At 40.6% G+C, this 18077-nt stretch overlaps 1 protein-coding gene across 1 annotated transcript in view; it reads right to left on the bottom strand.

Moving 5' to 3' along the window:
- Nucleotides 1-14265, bottom strand: part of SLC18A1 (solute carrier family 18 member A1) — a 49952-nt gene extending 35687 nt beyond the window's left edge. The window contains exon 1 of the mRNA XM_043870584.1: nucleotides 14139-14265. The gene's annotated coding sequence lies outside the window, so the exon portion shown is untranslated. The remainder of the gene's footprint in view (nucleotides 1-14138) is intronic.
- Nucleotides 14266-18077: the final 3812 nt, after the last annotated feature.

The raw sequence follows: 18077 nt of genomic DNA, 5'->3' as shown, positions 1-18077 counted from the left end.
AGTGGGATATTATTCAGCCTTAAATATGAAGGACATTCTGACATATGCCACATGGATAAACCTTGAGGACATTAGGGTAAGTTTAATTAGCCAGTCACAAGAAGACAAATGCTGTTTGATTTCACTTATTTGAGCTAACTAGAGTAGTGAAATTCACAGAATCAGAAAGTAAAATGGTTTCAGGGATCTGGAGGGAGGAGGAAGTAAGTTTTTGCTTTGTAAGCTGAAAAACTTTCAGAGATTGGTTGGTTGCACAACAATATGAATATACTTAATGCTACTGAACTGTCACTTTAAAATGGCTACAATGATAATTTTTTTATTATGTGAATTTTATTATAATCAATTTTAAATTTTATGTGCATTGCAATTTTTTATCTATAAAAATTCCATACGCATAAGACAAATGCGTGCATGCATGCTCAGTTGCTTTAGTCGTGTGCAACCCCATGGCCTGTAGCCCACCAGGATCCTCTGTTCATGGGATTCTCCAGGCAAGAATACTGGAGTCGGTTGCCATGCCCTTCTCCAACATAAGACAAATACACCTAAGTTATATTAGTGGTTATGCTAAATGGCATAACAGTTCCATCATCTAAATGCTAAATGGAATCCAGTCCCATCACTTCATGGCAAATAGATGGGGAAAGAGTGGAAACAGTGACAAACTTTATTTTTTGGGGCTCCAAAATCACTGCAGATGGTGACTGCAGCCATGAAATTAAAAGACATTTGCTCCTTGGAAGAAAAGTTATGACCAACCTAAACAGCATATTGAAAAGCAGAGGCATTACTTTAGCTACAAAGGTCCATCTAGTCAAAGCTATCGTTTTTCCAGTAGTCAAGTATGGATGTGAGAGTTGGACTATAAAGAAAGCTGAGCACCGAAGAAATGATCCTTTTGAACTGTGGTGGTGAAGAAGACTCTTGAGCGTCCCTTGGACTGCAAGGAGATCCAACCAGTCCATCCTAAAGGAAATCAGTCCTGAATATTCATTGGAAGGACTGATGCTGAAGGTGAAGCTCTAATACTTTGGCCACCTGATGGGAAGAAGTGACTCACTGGAAAAGACCCTGATGCTGGGAAAGATTGAGGGCAGGAGGAGAAGGGGACGACAGAGGATGAGATGGTTGGATGGCATCACTGATTCAACGGACATGAGTTTGAGTAGGCTCCGGGAGTTGGTGATGGACAGGGAAGCCTGGCATGCTGCAGTCCATGGGGTCACAAAGAGTTGGACATGACTGAGCGACTGAACTGAACCAACTGATGCCAAATGGCAAAAAACTATAGATTTTTTGTTTATTATGCAAATTATTTTGAAAACATTTAAAAATAAAAAGTCACCAGTAAAAGTAAGAGCTCAGTCTGTGTGTCATTAGACTTGTAGATGCTGAGTCTCCAGGACTAATACATTTCTAGCAAGAGCAGCCTGTTGAGAATAATCTAGAACTGAAATAGAACTTAGAGGCTCTTTGACAGTGGTTCTGTTACCACTCCAGTTAAAGTGGCTGGAAAACAGCATCATCAGACAGACGGCTTTTTTTCTCCAGACCAAAGAACACGTATAAACCAATTACACTTACGTTTGGCTGTGGTCAATGTGGCCTGCCAGAGTAGATGTTCCTATGACTGCGACACGGAGGGTGCTTTTGTTTCCCATTGCTTCCTCTTTCTCTTGCTGTTCAGATATTTAACAATCAGTCCCAACTTCCTCTTATATTAAGTATAGGTCAGTGTTCCAGCCTCAGACTGGAGAGGTTTGGTTTTTGTCGGGGGCTTCTGAAAAGGCAGCAAGGGGATTGTTGCATTAATGGCTGTGATCTACATGGCATTGTGTGTGCATGCTCAGTTGCTCAGTCATACTCAAGTCTTTTTGACCACACCAGTAGGCCATCAGGCTCCTCTGTCCATGCAACTTTCCAGGCAAGCATTCTGGAGTGGGTTGCCATTTCTTCCTCCTGGGGATCTTCCCGATTCAGGGGTCAAACCTGTGTCGCCTGCTTCTCCTGCATTGATAGACAGATTCTTTACCACTGTGCCACCTGTGGGCCCTGCAAATGGGATCCGTGTCTCCAAACATGGGAATGTCTTTGTCTTGTAAACCGGGGGAAGAGCCTATTTCAGGTAAACAGAAAAAAGATGTTTAAAAAACCAAACTCAAAATAAGCTGGAACCTCACTGAATGTATTATAGAGAACTGGTCGCAAATAGCAATACGTAAGTAGACTGAGGATGGGGACATTCAACCACCTCCCCATGTGCCCACTAGCATAATTTCTCCTTCAGTGCTCTTAAGGAGAAAGTCTTGCCTATGGAGGCAGCAGACTCTGAGAAACTAGCTCCCTTATCCCTGCAGCCAGGTCCCTTCAGACTCAGTCTGGATTTCCTTTGGCCAGTGCCACCAAGGGGAGCCTGCACCTGTCCTATTACAGTGGAGAATATGCTAGGAGAATGCCCTGGTAGCACTTGTCCGTGGTGGGCGCTTCTGCCTGTTGCTTCTCATCTGCTTGTTGCTGTTGCCCAGTCACTAAGTTGTGTCTGACTCTACGCGACCCCATGCTTCCTTGTCCTTCACCATTTCCCGGAGGTTGCTCAGACTCATGTTCCTTGAGTTGGTGATGCCATCCAACCATCTCATCCTCTGTCACCCCCTTCTTCTCCTGCCCTCAATCTTTCCCAGCAATGGGGCCTTTTCCAATGAGTTGGCTATCTCACTCTTTTTTCTTTGATTCTTCAGTATAGTCCTGAGCCTCATGTCCGCACACTTGGCTATCTGGAACTCTCTGCTGCTAAGTCACTTCAGTCGTGTCCGACTCTGTGCGACCCCATCCCTGGGATTCTCCAGGCAAGAACACTGGAGTGGGTTGCCATTTCCTTCTCCAATGCATAAAAGTGAAAAGTGAAAGTGAAGTTGCTCAGTCATGTCTGACTCTTCGCGACCCCGTGGACTGCAGCCTACCAGGCTCCTCCGTCCATGGGATTTTCCAGGCAAGAGTACTGGAGTGGGGTGCCATTGCCTTCTCCATCTGGAACTCTCTACCTACTATCAACACCCCTTCATCTTCTCTTCCCTGGTCAGGGCCCTCCTTTCTAATTCTTTACTGCCTCTCGTTATGTCATTTCAAAGTCTTCCCTTAACCTGGCATCTTCCCCTGATGACCAGGGGGTACCACCTCCGCCTAATTTGACTCAAGCCTGCTCTGCTCAGGACACAGAGCCCCAGCTACACCTTACCAGTCAGTGTTCCCACCTCCTTTCCTTTAGTACCCATTGTATCTCTGAAGGAGTTGGTTAAGAACAAAACTGGGAGAGGGAAGGATTATTATGAGATTATATGAAATTTTCTGTGTGCAACTTTTAAAAATTGTAAGAAAGAAAGAAAGCAAAGTGCTCAGTTGTGTCCAACTCTTTGCGACCCTATGGACTGTAGCCTGCACCAGGGACCTCCATCCATGGGATTTTTTAGGCAAGAATACTGGAGTGGGTTGCCATTTCCTCTCCAGGGGATCATCTCGACCCAGAGATTGAACCCCGGTCTCCTGCATTTCAGGCAGACGCTTTACCCTCAGCCATCAGGGAAGCTATCCCCAAAATTGTAAAGCACTATAGAATTTTAATTATTTTCTTGGGCTTCAAAATCACTGCGGACAGTGACTGCAGCCATTAGATTAAAAGACACTTGCTCTTTGGAAGAAAAGCCTGACAAAACTAGACAGCATATTAAAAGGCAGATATCACTTTGATGACAAAGGTTGGGATAGTCAAAGCTATGGTCTTTTCAGTAGTCATATACAGATGAGAGAGCTGGACCCTAAAGAAGGCTGAGAGCCAAAGAATTGATGCTTTTGAACTGCAGTGCTGGAGAAGACTCTTGGGAGTCTCTTGGACAGCAAGGGGATCAAGCCAATGAATCCTAAAGGAAATCAACCCTGAATATTCGTTGGAAGGACTAATGCTGAAATTGAAGCTCCAATACTTTGGCCACCTGATGCAAAGAGCTGACTCATTAGAAAAGACCCTGTTGTTTGGAAAGACTGAAGGCAGGAGGAGAAGGGGATGACAGAGGGTGAGATGGTTGGATGATATCACTGAGTCGATGGACAGGAGTTTGAGCAAACTCTGGAAGACTGTGAAGAACAGGAAATCCTGGCATGCTGCATTCCACGGGATTGTAAAGAGTTGGACATGACTTAGCTACTGAAAAATGACAATAGAATTTAAATAATCTGGGACTTCCCTGGGGGCCCAGCAGTAAAGAGTCCACTTTACAATATAGGGGAAGTAGGTTCAATCTCTGATGAGGGAACTAGAGAGCCTGTGCACCAAAACTACTGCTCCTGTGGGCTCCCTAGAGCCTGTGCACCACAACAGGAGCCCATGGAGCACAACTAGAGAAAGCCTGAGCATGCAGTGAAGAACCCAAAGGCCACAGTAAAGATCCAGCAGAACCAAAATTTTAAAAAAATATTTCTTTAAATATTTATTCCAATAAATAAAAATAAAATGTAATCTGTGGTACATATACACCATGCAATATTACTCAGCCGTTAAAAAGAATTCATTTGAACCAGTTCTAATGAGATGGATGAAACTGGAGCCCATTATACAGAGTGAAGTAAGCCAGAAAGATAAAGACCAATACAGTATACTAACACATATATATGGAATTTAGAAAGATGGTAACGACAACCCTATATGCAAAACAGAAAAAGAGACACAGAAGTACAGAACAGACTTTTGAACTCTGTGGGAGAAGGTGAGGGTGGGATGTTTCGAAAGAACGGCATGTGTATTATCTATGGTGAAGCAGATCACCAGCCCAGGTGGGATGCATGAGACAAGTGCTCGGGCCTGGTGCACTGGGAAGACGCGGAGGAATCGGGTGGAGAGGGAGGTGGGAGGGGGGATCGGGATGGGGAATACGTGTAAATCTACCTTCCATTCAGAATTCAGCTACCAAATGTACCCGTCCTTGACAATGTGAGCAGAATTCCACAACCAGGACTGAGGGTTTTAAAATCCACCACTAACCCTTAGAATCAGAGCCTCAGTCATGGCCCCTTATTAACTATATTTATTTATTTATTTTTAATATTTTGTCCATTTATTTATATATGTATGGAATTATTAATTGTATTTAAAAAAAAATTTTTTTAACCTCACTGCGAGGTATGTGGAATCTTAGTCCCCCAGTCCAAACCACTGGAGCACCAGAAAGTCCCTCCTTATTAACTTTAATTCGTAGACCAGAGTTGGAAAAGCTACCATCCTACAAACCATTGATCAGAGGGCCTGTGGAAATGTCCATGACTTCAGTGTAGGTATGAAAGGCCAATGGTAATTTCTCATAGGAACAAAAGCCATGCTTTCTATAAATGTCTTTCTACAAATACCAGGAAACAGAGAAGAAGCACCTAGATTAGCAGAGTTTGGGTCTTATGCCATTTATTAGTGGTGAGACTTTGGAGAAACTATCTAATTTTTCTGTGCCTCAACTTAGAGAGTTTTTGCTAAATTTGCTAATTTATAGTACTTTGTAATTTATTGAGTTCCTGTGAAGATTCAGTGAATAAATTAACAGCAAGCACTTAGAAGAACACCCATCACATGGAGGGTACATATTAGATCCTACACACTTATCAGAAAAATAATAACACATTGACTCTGCTCTGACTAAATTCCTCTATTTGTTGGGGGAATTTCCAAACGCTAAGTTCCCTAAAATCAATTCCTCTTCAAAATGCACTACCCACCATGAACTGCTTCAGAGCTATTACGTCTTGCTAACCATGAGAATTTAAGGGACCTTACTCAACAATCACATGGGACACGCCATATTGCTCCCTAATTCAAGTTAGCCCCAAATTCTGTCTAACCAAAAAGATCTGCCTTCCTATGGAGACTAACCTGACTTCAGTAAGTCCTAGGTGACCTCTCTGTTGCCAGTTAGGCAATCCAGCAAGTCATCCCATGCTGTTTTACATGTTCTCTCTGTCAAATCGTACGTGTTAATCTTGTCTCTACAATTTAGCCTTTAGTTCCTTAGAAACAGGGCTTCCCGTGTGGCTCAGCTGATAAAGAATCTGCCTGCAATGCAGAAGACCTGGGTTTGATCCCTGGGTTGGGAAGATCCCCTGGAGAAGGGAAAGGCTACCCACTCCAGTATTCTGGCCTGGAGAATTCCATGGACTGTATAGTCCCGACATGACTGAGCGACTTTCACTTCACTTCCTTAGAAACATTCTTTATAGTAAGGTTTGTTATTGTTTCGTCGCTAAGTTGTGTCTGACTGTTTGTGATCCTGTGGACTGTAGCCTGCCAGGCTCCTCTGTCCATGAGATCTCCCAAGCAAGAATACTGGAGTGAGTTGCCATTTCCTCCTCCAAGGGATCTTCCCAACCCAGAGATTGAACCCAGGTCTCCTGTACTGGCAGGCAGATTCTTTACCACTAAGCCACCAGGCAAGTTCCATAGTAAGGTTACCTTCACTTTAAAGATGTGGCACAGTGTACAGAAGAAACTAATGTGACATTGTGAAGCAATTACACGTCAATTAAAAAAGAAGATGTGATACAGGGTCAGAGATTCTCTGCCTGAGGTTACAGAGCTTAGCCCAATGCTCTCTAGTTCCTTGGAGGCTTTCCAGTGCCTAGCACGATGCTGAGTGCATTATCAGTGCTCACTCAATATGCACGCATGCATGCTCAGTCACTTCAGTTGTGTCCAACTCTATGCAACCCTATGGACTGTAGCCCACCAGGCTCCTCTGTCCATGGAATTTTCCAGGCAAGAATACTGGGGTGGGATGCCATGCCCTCCTCCAGGGGATCTTCCCAACCCAGGGATTGAACCGGCGTCTCCTACATCTCCAGCATTGCAGGCAGGTTCTTTACGCACTGCGATACCTGGGAAGCCTCATTCGATATGCATTGCTTGCTAAAAAATGTCACTCTAGCTCTCAGCCTTAACGCCATCTTTTGAGAAACCTCTGTGATATGAGAGCAAAGTGGAGGAAGAAGCGAATGTGCTGGGTGAAGCACAAAAGAAGAAAGATGAGCAGAGGTCCAAGTGAACTTGTACACCCAAGGAAGCAACAGAAACGAGAGAAGTCAGAGGCCAGGGACACTGGTACTAATTGTTGGACTGCATGCCTACAATCTAGAACTTGTCTCAGTGGGTCTGGAATATCTATGGCCATTCTGATCACCTCAACCACCTTTGAGAGACCCACCTTGCTCATATCAAAGTGGTCCCTTTTGGTCCTTTGCCCTGGACCTGTTATATTATGGACTAGTTCTCTTCTCAGTTGTGGCTGAATGTAAAATGTGTATAATAAATCATCTCTTGTGCTGTCTTAGCTAAAGAAAACAAAAAATATCACTAAAGCTTTTACTGCCCCTCCCATCAGACATCATAAGTAAGCTAGGAAATAAGGCCTCTTTCTGGCAATGGTCAGACTCTGATGTTGAGACAGTACATGCACATTGCCATGACAACTGATGGAAAAGTGGAAATGATACAAATTAGAATAAACCCTTAGAATTTTTTCCTGAGAATCCCAGATGTTCCAAGTCTAGCTTATCCCCAGGTCATCTTGCAAGCAAAGAAGGGGCTTCAGACAGATACCAGGTCAGAGCTTGGTCTGGAATCCTTATTTCAGATCATCAGAAACACCCACCTGTCTTAGAAATAATTTGGTCTTCCAAAGTTCCCCTACATGGAGATAAGAGCAGCTCATCTAGAATTAACCTGCATCAGAGGGAATCTTCCAGATTTATCCAAAAGCATAATAGGGGACAGAGCCAGAACTGGGCAGCTATGGATCCTATAGAGCAAAAAAAAAAAAGCATGGTCTAAAGTCTAGGAAGATTAGGGCTTCCCTGGTCCAGTGGTTAATAGTCTGCCTGCCAATTCAGGCTACATGGGTTCAATTCCTGGTCCCAGAAGATCCCACATACTGTAGAGTGACTAAGCCTATGTGCCACAAATATTGAGCCCTTGTGCTGCAACTATTGAAGTCCATGCACCCTAGAGCCTGTGCTCCAAAACAAGAGAAGCCACTGCAATGAAAAGCCTGAGCACCACAATGAAGAGTAGCCCCCGCTCTTTAAAACTAGAGGAACACAACTCAGCAACTTTCACTTTCAGTTTAGTTCTTTGTTTGCTTACGTGAGATTAGTGTAAAAAAAATTTTTTTAAAAACATCTCCTTTTGCCTTTAGCAATTTTTGTATTTGTAAAGTTTAACCCTTAGTTGGTTCTTAACAATCCAGTCTTTGTTTGACCTTAGGTCTCATGAGCTGAGTGCCTACCCTCTCCAGGAAGGAAACTGCACCAATATTTGTTCCTGTTAAATAGCAACTTAGCTTGTTTTGCCTTGATGTCAATAAATATCAACATCACTCAAAACAAAAAAAAAAAAACTAGAGGAAGCCCACACACGTCAACAAAGACCCAGCGCAACCATAAATAAATAAATAAATAAAATAAGAAAATTAAAAATAAAATCTAGGAAAGTTAGATTTGTCTTCCTAGCTTAGCCACTAACTTGCTTCTGGAACTTGGGAAATCACCTTACTTCCCTGAGCTTCAGTTTCCTCATTTGTAAATTGGAGAAGTTAGGTTTAGTTGATCCCCAAGCAGGAAAGACAAGAGACATGGGTTTGATCCCTGGGTCAGGAAGATCCCCTGCAGTAGGAAATGGCACCCACTCCAATATTCTTGCCTGGAAAATTCCATGAGCAGAGGAGCCTGGTGGGTTACAGTCCATGGGGCCGCGAAGAATCAGACATGATTGAACAACTAAACACATACACACACAAGGTCTACAGTTTTAACAATCAAACTAGTCTCAGAGGTAAAACAACAAGCTCCCATCAAATGTTGAGTCTATGTTGTCCTTCACCACTTTCTTTGTCCCAAATTCCTTCCAGATCTCTGCAATACAGAACTTTTAATTTGCCTGATCAGGTGCTTATTTTGCCATGAGTTGAAACTGCTTCCTATTAAAATGAAAACCATAATATTCTAAACAGGTGTATCTTAATATTCCTAATTTTATTTCTGATTAAAAAGTATAATGTAAGATTATATCAATAAAATGACAATTATAAAGAATGCAAATATCCCATAACTCAGAGATAGTCACTGTTAACATCTATCTATATATATATATATATATATATTTCTTTCCAATATTTTCTCAAGGGTGCATGTACATCTATAGATAATAGAAATTTTACTGTGTATGACATTTCCTATAGAATTTCTACTTAACACTGTATTGTGAAGAATTTTCCCATGTTTAAGATATTTTTCTGTCTGTCCAAGAGTCTGAATAATATTTTATCAAATAAATGCATAAACATTTACAGAAATGATTCATTTTGTTTGAAACATTTGGGGTGAGAAACAGCTGTCTTTGATCTAGCAATAAAAGGAAGTCTTTGACACAGGGCACCTAGAGTTTCAAGGACACTTTTTCCCATGACCATATCATGATAAGGCCAACATCTTATTGCATAAACATTGGTGCATTATGTTTAAACACTGCTCACTCTTAAGTAGCCATGTTCTTATCATAGGGGGCCCTCTTCGGTCTGCATCCTTCCCACAACACAACAGTGACCCTAGTGACAATGAAAGTGACATGAAACAGAACCAGAGGCCTCAGTGTTCAGAAGGCCAAGGTCAGTTTCAAGTCTATAAAGCTCACTCTGCATCTGAGAGTCAGAATTAGGAAATACCCGTATACATAAATATGTTCAGTTCAGTTCAGCTGCTCGGTCATGTCCAACTCTTTGTGACCCCATGGACTGCAGCACGCCAGGCTTCCCTGTCCATCACCAACTCCCAGAGCCTACTCAAACTCATGTCCGTTGAATCAGTGATGCCATCCAACCATCTCATCCTCTGTCGTCCCCTTCTCCTCCTGCCTTCAATCTTTCCCAGCATCAGGGTCTTTTCAAATGAGTCGGTTCTTCCCATCAGGTGGCCAAAATATCGGAGCTTCAGCTTCAATATCAGTCCTTCCAATGAATATTCAGGACTGATTTCCTTTAGGATGGACTGGTTGGATCTCCTTACAGTCCAAGAGACTCTCAAGAGTCTTCTCCAACACCACAGTTCAAAAGCAAAGCATCAGTTCTTCGGTGCTCAGCTTTCTTTATAGTCCAACTCTCACATCCATACATGACTACTGGAAAAACAGTAGCTTTGATTAGATGGACTTTTGTTGGCAAAGTAATGTCTGTGCTTTTTAATATGCTGTCTAGGTTGGTCATAACTTTTCTTCCGAGGAGCAAACGTCTTTTAATTTCATGGTTGCAGTCACCATCTGCAGTGATTTTAGAGCCCCAAAAAATAAAGTCTGTCACTGTTTCCACTGTTTCCTCATCCATTTCCCATGAATATATATAAAAATATGTAAATATACATAAATATAATTAGCTTATTCTCCCATCTCAGGCTGAAAATTTCATATTGATGATATTACTCTTGTTTATGCCTTGTTACATGGAAATGTATAGACCTAGTGATTTAATTTGCTGTGATTTGTCTTCATAATGTTTTCCTTGTCCCAGATTTTCCAGCAAAGACAGACACACATTATATGGGGAAAATTAGGTCACTGGCATGAGCTTTTCTTTCCCTGCCCTTCTGTTAATATAATTTTCTTCCTCTTAATCGTTTGTGAAAAAGAGTAAGTTACATTTACATTTACAGTAAATTTACATTTCTGTTTGCAATGTTGATTTCTGGAAGTCTTCTTTTAAATCCCTGAAAACAATGACATGAAATCTTCCCAACTGATATAAGGAGACTCAGAGACAAAAAGAACTGAGGACTGGTCCAGGGTCACACTGTTCATAAGGGGACAGTCCGCTGAGACGGAGCTGGTGACTCTGAGTCCCATGTTCCAACCACATTCCCTGCTGCTGAGATCCACTGGTCTTGCCTTCGGGGTAAAATAAGGATAGGATTTCAATACAACAAGAGGATAGTAACCAGCATACAATCTGACAGGGTGAGTGTTCCTTAGGAAAAACCCTTCATTTAGAAGTATAATGTTAGTGGAGAACTGTTCATCCTTAGGAAAGGAGAAACTCATTTGCATTCGTCTACTAGATATTTTGGAGAAGGAAATGGCAACCCACTCCAGTATTCTTGCCAAGGGTAATCCCATGGACAGAGAAGCCTGGTGGGCTACGGTCCAAAGAGTCGCAAAGAGCCAGACATGACTGAAGTGATGTAGCATGCACGCACTACATACTTATTATGTTTATGTGCAAGTTACCTTGCACTAGGTACTACAGATAACTACTACAGGTAATACCTACAGATATCTAGGTACTACAGATAGAATACACAAGATATTTATAAGATATGTGTGTGTGCACATGTGTGTGGGCATGCACGTGTGCATGCTAAACCACTTCAGTTGTGTCTGACTGTTTGTGACCCTGTGGATTGTAACCCACCAGGCTCCTCTGTCCACGGGATTCTCCAGGCAAGAATACTGGAGTTGATAGCCATGCCCTCCTCCAAGGGATCTTCCTGACCCAGGGACTGAATCCACGTCTCTTAAGTCTCCTGCATTGGCAAGCAGGTTCTTTACCACTAGCGCCACCTGGGAAGCTCACTTATAAGATATGCTGCTAAGTCACTTCAGTCATGTCCGACTCTGTGCAACCCCATAGACAGAAGCCCACCAGACTTCCCCGTCCCTGGGATTCTCCAGGTAAGAACACTGGACTGGGTCGCCATTTCCTTCTCCAATGCATGAAAGTGAAAAGTGAAAGGGAAGTCGCTCAGTCCTGTCCAACACTTAGCAACCCCATGGACTGCAGCCTACCAGGTTCCTCCATCCATGGGATTTTCCAGGCAAGAGTACTGCACTGGGGTGCCATTGCCTTCTCCAACTTATAAGACAGTCCCTGCTTAATACAAACTAGTCATGGAGATGGGCCATTTATCAAGCTGTGAGAAAAGAGCCTGAGACAAAGTAATTAATATGCACATGATTGATCAAAGTATACAATAATAATGCTACTTAAAACATATTTAGCACTTGCTATTTGCCAAACACTTTGCAGTAATCTCTTTTAAGGCTTACAACAAGTTTATGAAGATGGTAGCATTGTGATCTCCAGTTTGCAAATGAGACCTTGAGACAATAAATAAGCAAATGAATTTTTGTTCAAGACCACAGGACTAAGGAAACTAGGACTTCAACTAAGCTGTCTGGGTCCAGAACCTGTTAAACATAATACTGTATTCCACCCCCTCCCTCAGGTGATGCTCTGTGTGTGAATGTATGTGACTTTGAACATTTAACATTCAATTTAGAACAGAAAAATAGACCTCTGCAATTATCAATTATTTATATCACTGCACTATGTCTTCTGACTTTTAGCAGTGTACAAAAGTGTTTTACACTATTGCAATTGTTCAATATCTGTGTTTAGCTCACTATTATTTTATATAAATAGTTCCATATACTTAAATTCCACTATCTTATACATCATATGCATGCCACTAAATATAGAATCCTTGTCTAAACCACTATTGCTATTTAGGTTACTACTTCATTTTCTCTATGAGTACTCATTTTGCCATTACAAGCTATAAACACATTCCTTTGGTTAATAATCCCATTACTGAGATTGCTAAAACAAACGATTGGATCAAACACTATGAACAGTTTTATGATCCCCAACCCATACCGGGTTGCTCTCCAGAAGGACTGGCCAATTTACAAAGCCAGGAGTAATGTGTTGGTGCCCTTCTTATTCCCTAATCCTGCCAGTGCTTAAAAAAGAATCCCTGGGTTAGTTTTGCTAATTTAACAAATACAGTAAAACCTCATGATATTCCAGCTTGAGTTTCTTCATTATTAAGAAAGCTAAGATTTTCCCCATGATTTCCTATCTATATTTTTCTATGTGTACAATATTTGTTTCACCATTTCTCTTTCTTATATGCTAAGGAAATACTTTTAAAAAAATGAGGAACAGTGTTCAAATATTAATGCTTTCATAACTGGGAAATTCTCATATTCAATTCACTTGACTAAGATTTTTTAATTACTTGTACTACACAGATACCATCATAAGACTCTAAGAAATTGCAAAATAAAAATAATTGTAATTATTTAAAAGTTGGAGATGGGACTTCCCTTAGTGGTCCAGTAGGGAAGACTCCATGCTCCCAATGCAAGTTTGATCCCTGGTCAGGGAACTAGATCCCACATGCCACAACTAAAGACCCAGTGCAGCCAAATAAATAAATAAATACTTATTATTTTTTATTTTATTTAGAATCATTTATTTTATTTTAAAATAAATTTTAAAAGTTGGAGATAGTGCCAAGTAATACCAGATATCTGATATTACCATTCAGAAATATGATTCTATAAATGGAAATGCCACTTTTTCAATTAATGACACTTAGCTATGTTGTTGTCTTTAAGAGTTTCAGGCTTCTTTGAGATTCTGACAAAAACCTATGGGTCATCTCCATGAAAGATACCCATATGCATACATTTTGCACAAGGTCTCATAGATTTCCATGGGTCCCCAGTTAATGATTCCTGTCTCAGCAATATTATTTGTATCATTTTTTTTTTCTTCAAAATGTTTCTCCTAACTACCCTCTTCACTATATCCCATTGCCAATCCCCCTGGTTTGTATCTGGGGTTACAGAGAGGAACAGCATGGGAGAAAGGTGTAAATAACTCTAATGCTGTCATGGCAGTGATGAGTTCTTTCATGGAGGTAAGGCCAGCATGTGGTGGGGGTGTGCTAAAGAAGATCCATCAGTATAGTTTGACTCACCACTGCTCACCCCAGATAATTTCAATAGCTTCCTAACTGGTCTTGATTTCTCCTTTGCCTTTTGCCCCAATTCACTTTTTGCTTACTAGAACAAAATGTCTTCTTAAAGCCTAACCAGATCACATTATCCCTTTGTAAAACTCTCTAATCACACTAAGAATAAAATTCAAACCCTATCCATAGCTTCCAAGGCTCTACTTTGTCTGGCCCAGTCCTCTCTCTTACTATTCTTTGCTAAGTTGAATCCATCCTAGTGCCACTGCCCTTTCACCCAAGGACTTTTGCACTTCTTTCCCTACCTGAATCACACGTCTCCTGGAGCTTCCAGAACTTTCTTTCTCTCTTCATTTAGATCTCAGGTGGCTGAGAGGTGCATTCCCTGAACACACTGTCTAAAATCTTCTCTCAGGACTTCCCTGGTGGTCCAGTGGTCAAGACTGCACATTTCCAATGCAGGGGCTGCAGGTTGGACCCCTGGTCAAGGAACTAGATCCCACATGCAGCCACTAAGAGCTGGAACAGCCAAATAAAGAAAGAAATATTTTAAAAAGCTAAAATAAAATCTTCTCTCCACCCTGATCATTCTTTTACTGTTCACTCTGTTTTATAATTTTTCGTCACACTTGCCATCACCAGGCACTTTATTAATATGCGGTTTGGTTTCTGATTTTTCCACTCATAAATACCATGAGTAGAGGGACTTTGTTTAGGTACTGGTGCAACCGTACCTAACAGTGCCTGCCCAGTACACCTAATAAGTTGTTCCAATATTTATTAAATAAATGTTGGGATTCATACTTTGCTTATGCACTACAGATCATAACTGTTTTCTGTTTACAGAGTAAAAAGTTAAAGAAAGCTTTTTAAAAGTTAAAAATCTTCAACTACTATAAAAGGGTAAAAGGTGTAATGATAGTTAGCAGTCTAGTATTCACATTTTAAATGTACCTACTATTGTGAAAAATTAGCATGAGAAGACCAGATTTGTAATTTTTATCAAAAAATAAAGCTGTCTATAAAAAGGAATGCATTTCAGTTCTCATGAGATGGATAAACCTAAAGCCTATTATACAGAGTGAAAGTAAGTCAGAAAGAGAAAGACAAATATCGTATATTAATGCATATATATGGAGTCTGGAAAGATGGTACTGACTATCCTATATGCAGAGCAGCAAAGGAGACACAGATATAAAGAACAGACTTTGGACACAGTGGGGGAAGGAGAGGGTGGGATGATTTGAGAGAAAAGCATTGAAACATATACATTACCAAATGTAAAACAGTTAGCCAGTGGGAATTCGATGCATGACACAAGAAACCCAAAGCCAGTGCACTGTGACCACCAAAAGGGATGTGATAGCGAGGGAGACAGGAGGAGGGTTCAAGAGGGAGGAGACACATGTATGCCTGAATCATGGCTGATTCATGTTGATGCATGGCAAAAGCCATCACAATATTGCAAAGTAATTATCCTCTAATTAAAAACAAATAAATAATAAAGCTGTCACACACTGTATTTGAAAAAATTCAGTGTAAACACATATTAAAGGGTTGAAACTACATAGAAAGTTTATTTAATTAAAAGTAGAATTCTCTCCTATTCATATTCAAATATCCCTGTGTGAACCAAGTTGCTTTAGTCCTGTCCAACTCTTTGTGACTCTATGGACTGTTGCCCACCAGTCTCCTCTGTCCAAGGGATTCTCTAGGCAAGAATACTGGAGTGGCTTGCCATAACCTCCTCCAGGTAATCGTCCTGACCCAGTGATGCAACCCACATCTCTTACACTTCCTGCACTGACAGGTGGGTTCTTTACCACTAGTGCCACCCAGGAAGGCTTCACACACACACACACACACACACACACACACATTCACATATGTATATGTATATACTTGAAATGTATACAAATCAATCTACTCTACATACCATTTTTCCATTTCTTTAAAAAATGCTAAATTTATCTTGGAGGATTTTTAAGATTTCAACACTTAAGGCTACGTATACATATACCCAGGAAGCCTTCATACACACACACACACACACACACATTCACATATATGTAAGTATATATATATAATATATACTTGAAATGTATACAAATTAATCTACTCTACATACTATTTTTCAATTTCTTCAAAAAATGCTGAATTTATCTTGGAGGATTTTTAAGATTTCAACACTTAAGGCTACACTAAGGGCTTCCATGGAGTCCAAGACTCCACGTTCCCCGTGCAGGGGTCCTGGGTTTGATCCCTGGTCAGGGAACTAGATCCCCCATGCTACAACAAAGAGTCTGCATGTCTCTAAGAGCTCATATGCCACAGCTAAATATTCCACATGCTGCAACTAAAGATCCCACATGCTGAAGCTAAGACCCTGGGGCTGCCAAAGGAATAAATAAATAAAAAATATTAAAGCAAAAAAAGCTACACTAATTCTTCAAAGGCTGAGGAATACATTTGACTAAACAGGTCATAACTTATGAATGGGCATTTAATTTAGATTAATTCTACAATTTTGCTATTTCTAAAATGGTTCAATAGATATCTCTGTGTGCATGCTTAGTCACTCAGTTGTGTCCGACTCTTTGCAACTTCATGGACTGTAGCCCACCAGGCTCCTCTGTCCATGAGATTCTCCAGGCAAGAATACTGGAGTGGGTTGCCATTTCCTTCTCCAGTCTCTGTATAGATACATGTAATAAATATAGATTAATAGGGATCATACATATTATATAATATGTGATATTTAATGTATCATGTATAATTGAAAACATTTGCCATTTATGATATAATTTTACTGAGGATAAATAAAGTTCCTGGAAATAAAATATTTGAATTTGATACCATCAAATTGCTCTTTGAGATATCAGTTATTCTTTAATAAATAAAATGTGTAACTTCTTATTTTCTTATACTCTTGACAACTTTGGACATTAATTAAAAATTACAGTCATTCCATGAATTAAAACAAAATGGTGCCTCATATTGTTTTGCCTTTTTAAAAAAATTATAAGACATACTAAATGATGCTCTATCTGACTCAAAATTATGGAACACTTCCTTCAGTGATTCAGTTCAAAAAGGTTATGAGTATTTATGCCAAAAGGAAGATAGACTTTAATTAACTTAAATAATGATCATTTCACTTGTAATATAACACCATCACATTCAGTTCAACTACAATTTCCACCTATGTAAAAAAGTTTATTGTTATCCATTAAGCATCTATCTTTCCATTATACTACAATGGTCTTCTAAAGGTCAAATACACGGAGTACTAGTACTACTTTTATTATTTGCCTTCTCTTCAGTTTTTGGTATTAACAGTACAATAACCCCTCAAATTTTTCTCTTCATTTTTGCTTCTGGGACATGTGCTCTGGGTTCTAACTCCAATATCACTCCAGGTTTGATTACAGCATACTCTTCCTCAGTACATCCCCTAACCTTAGAGATCTCTTAAAAGTTGGTCTTTAGCATCTTCACAATACACACACAACCTGGCTTACCTCTTATATTTTCATATTACCAGCATGGTGATAAGTTATTAATTTTGAGCTCAGTTCAGCCCAGATATCTTCTCCTGGGATATTCACCTATTTAGTCAAATAGAAATCTCATTCTGAACATTCCACAAGAAGCTTAAAACTGAACAGATCCCCAGACAATTAGCTTTTCTCTTTTCTTTCTCCACCACCGGTAATGTTCCTCACTTCCTTATTTCTGTCCCACCCAGTAAATAGCACCACCATCAACCAATCACTCAGGCAGCAAGCCTTCACAGATACATTCTACAGCCAACTACTCATTCCTGCATTAGTGCTATTGTTACCGAGCCCAGGCTTTCTCTGCTCGCCCGTACCATAGGCAAGAGACGAAATGTTGAGACAAGGAAGAGACTTTAACTGGGAAGCTGGCAGACCAAGAAGATGGCAGGCTAGCGCCTCAAAATAACCATCTTATTGGGGTCCGGATGGCAAGTTCTTTCATAGATCAAAGAGAAAGAAGCAATGAGTAACTAAAGTCAAAAGGCAGAAGAGAGCGGGAGATGCAGTGGTGAAGTAAAGCGAAAAGGGTCTTCAGTCTCGCAAAACATCTCCAAGGGAATGGCCAGCCTTTGGAAGGGGTGAGTTAATTTCTTCTATTCACAGGTGGGCAGGGACAAACTCTGTCTCTGCAAGTTGAACAAAGGCACTTTAGTTTACAGTCAAGCAGAGGGGCAGGGTTCTCCA

Source organism: Cervus elaphus, chromosome 16 (assembly GCF_910594005.1).
Source record: "Cervus elaphus chromosome 16, mCerEla1.1, whole genome shotgun sequence".
Classification (NCBI taxonomy): domain Eukaryota; kingdom Metazoa; phylum Chordata; class Mammalia; order Artiodactyla; family Cervidae; genus Cervus; species Cervus elaphus.
The sequence above is the reverse complement of the archived record's forward strand: the minus strand, read 5'-3'. Positions and strand labels throughout refer to the sequence as shown.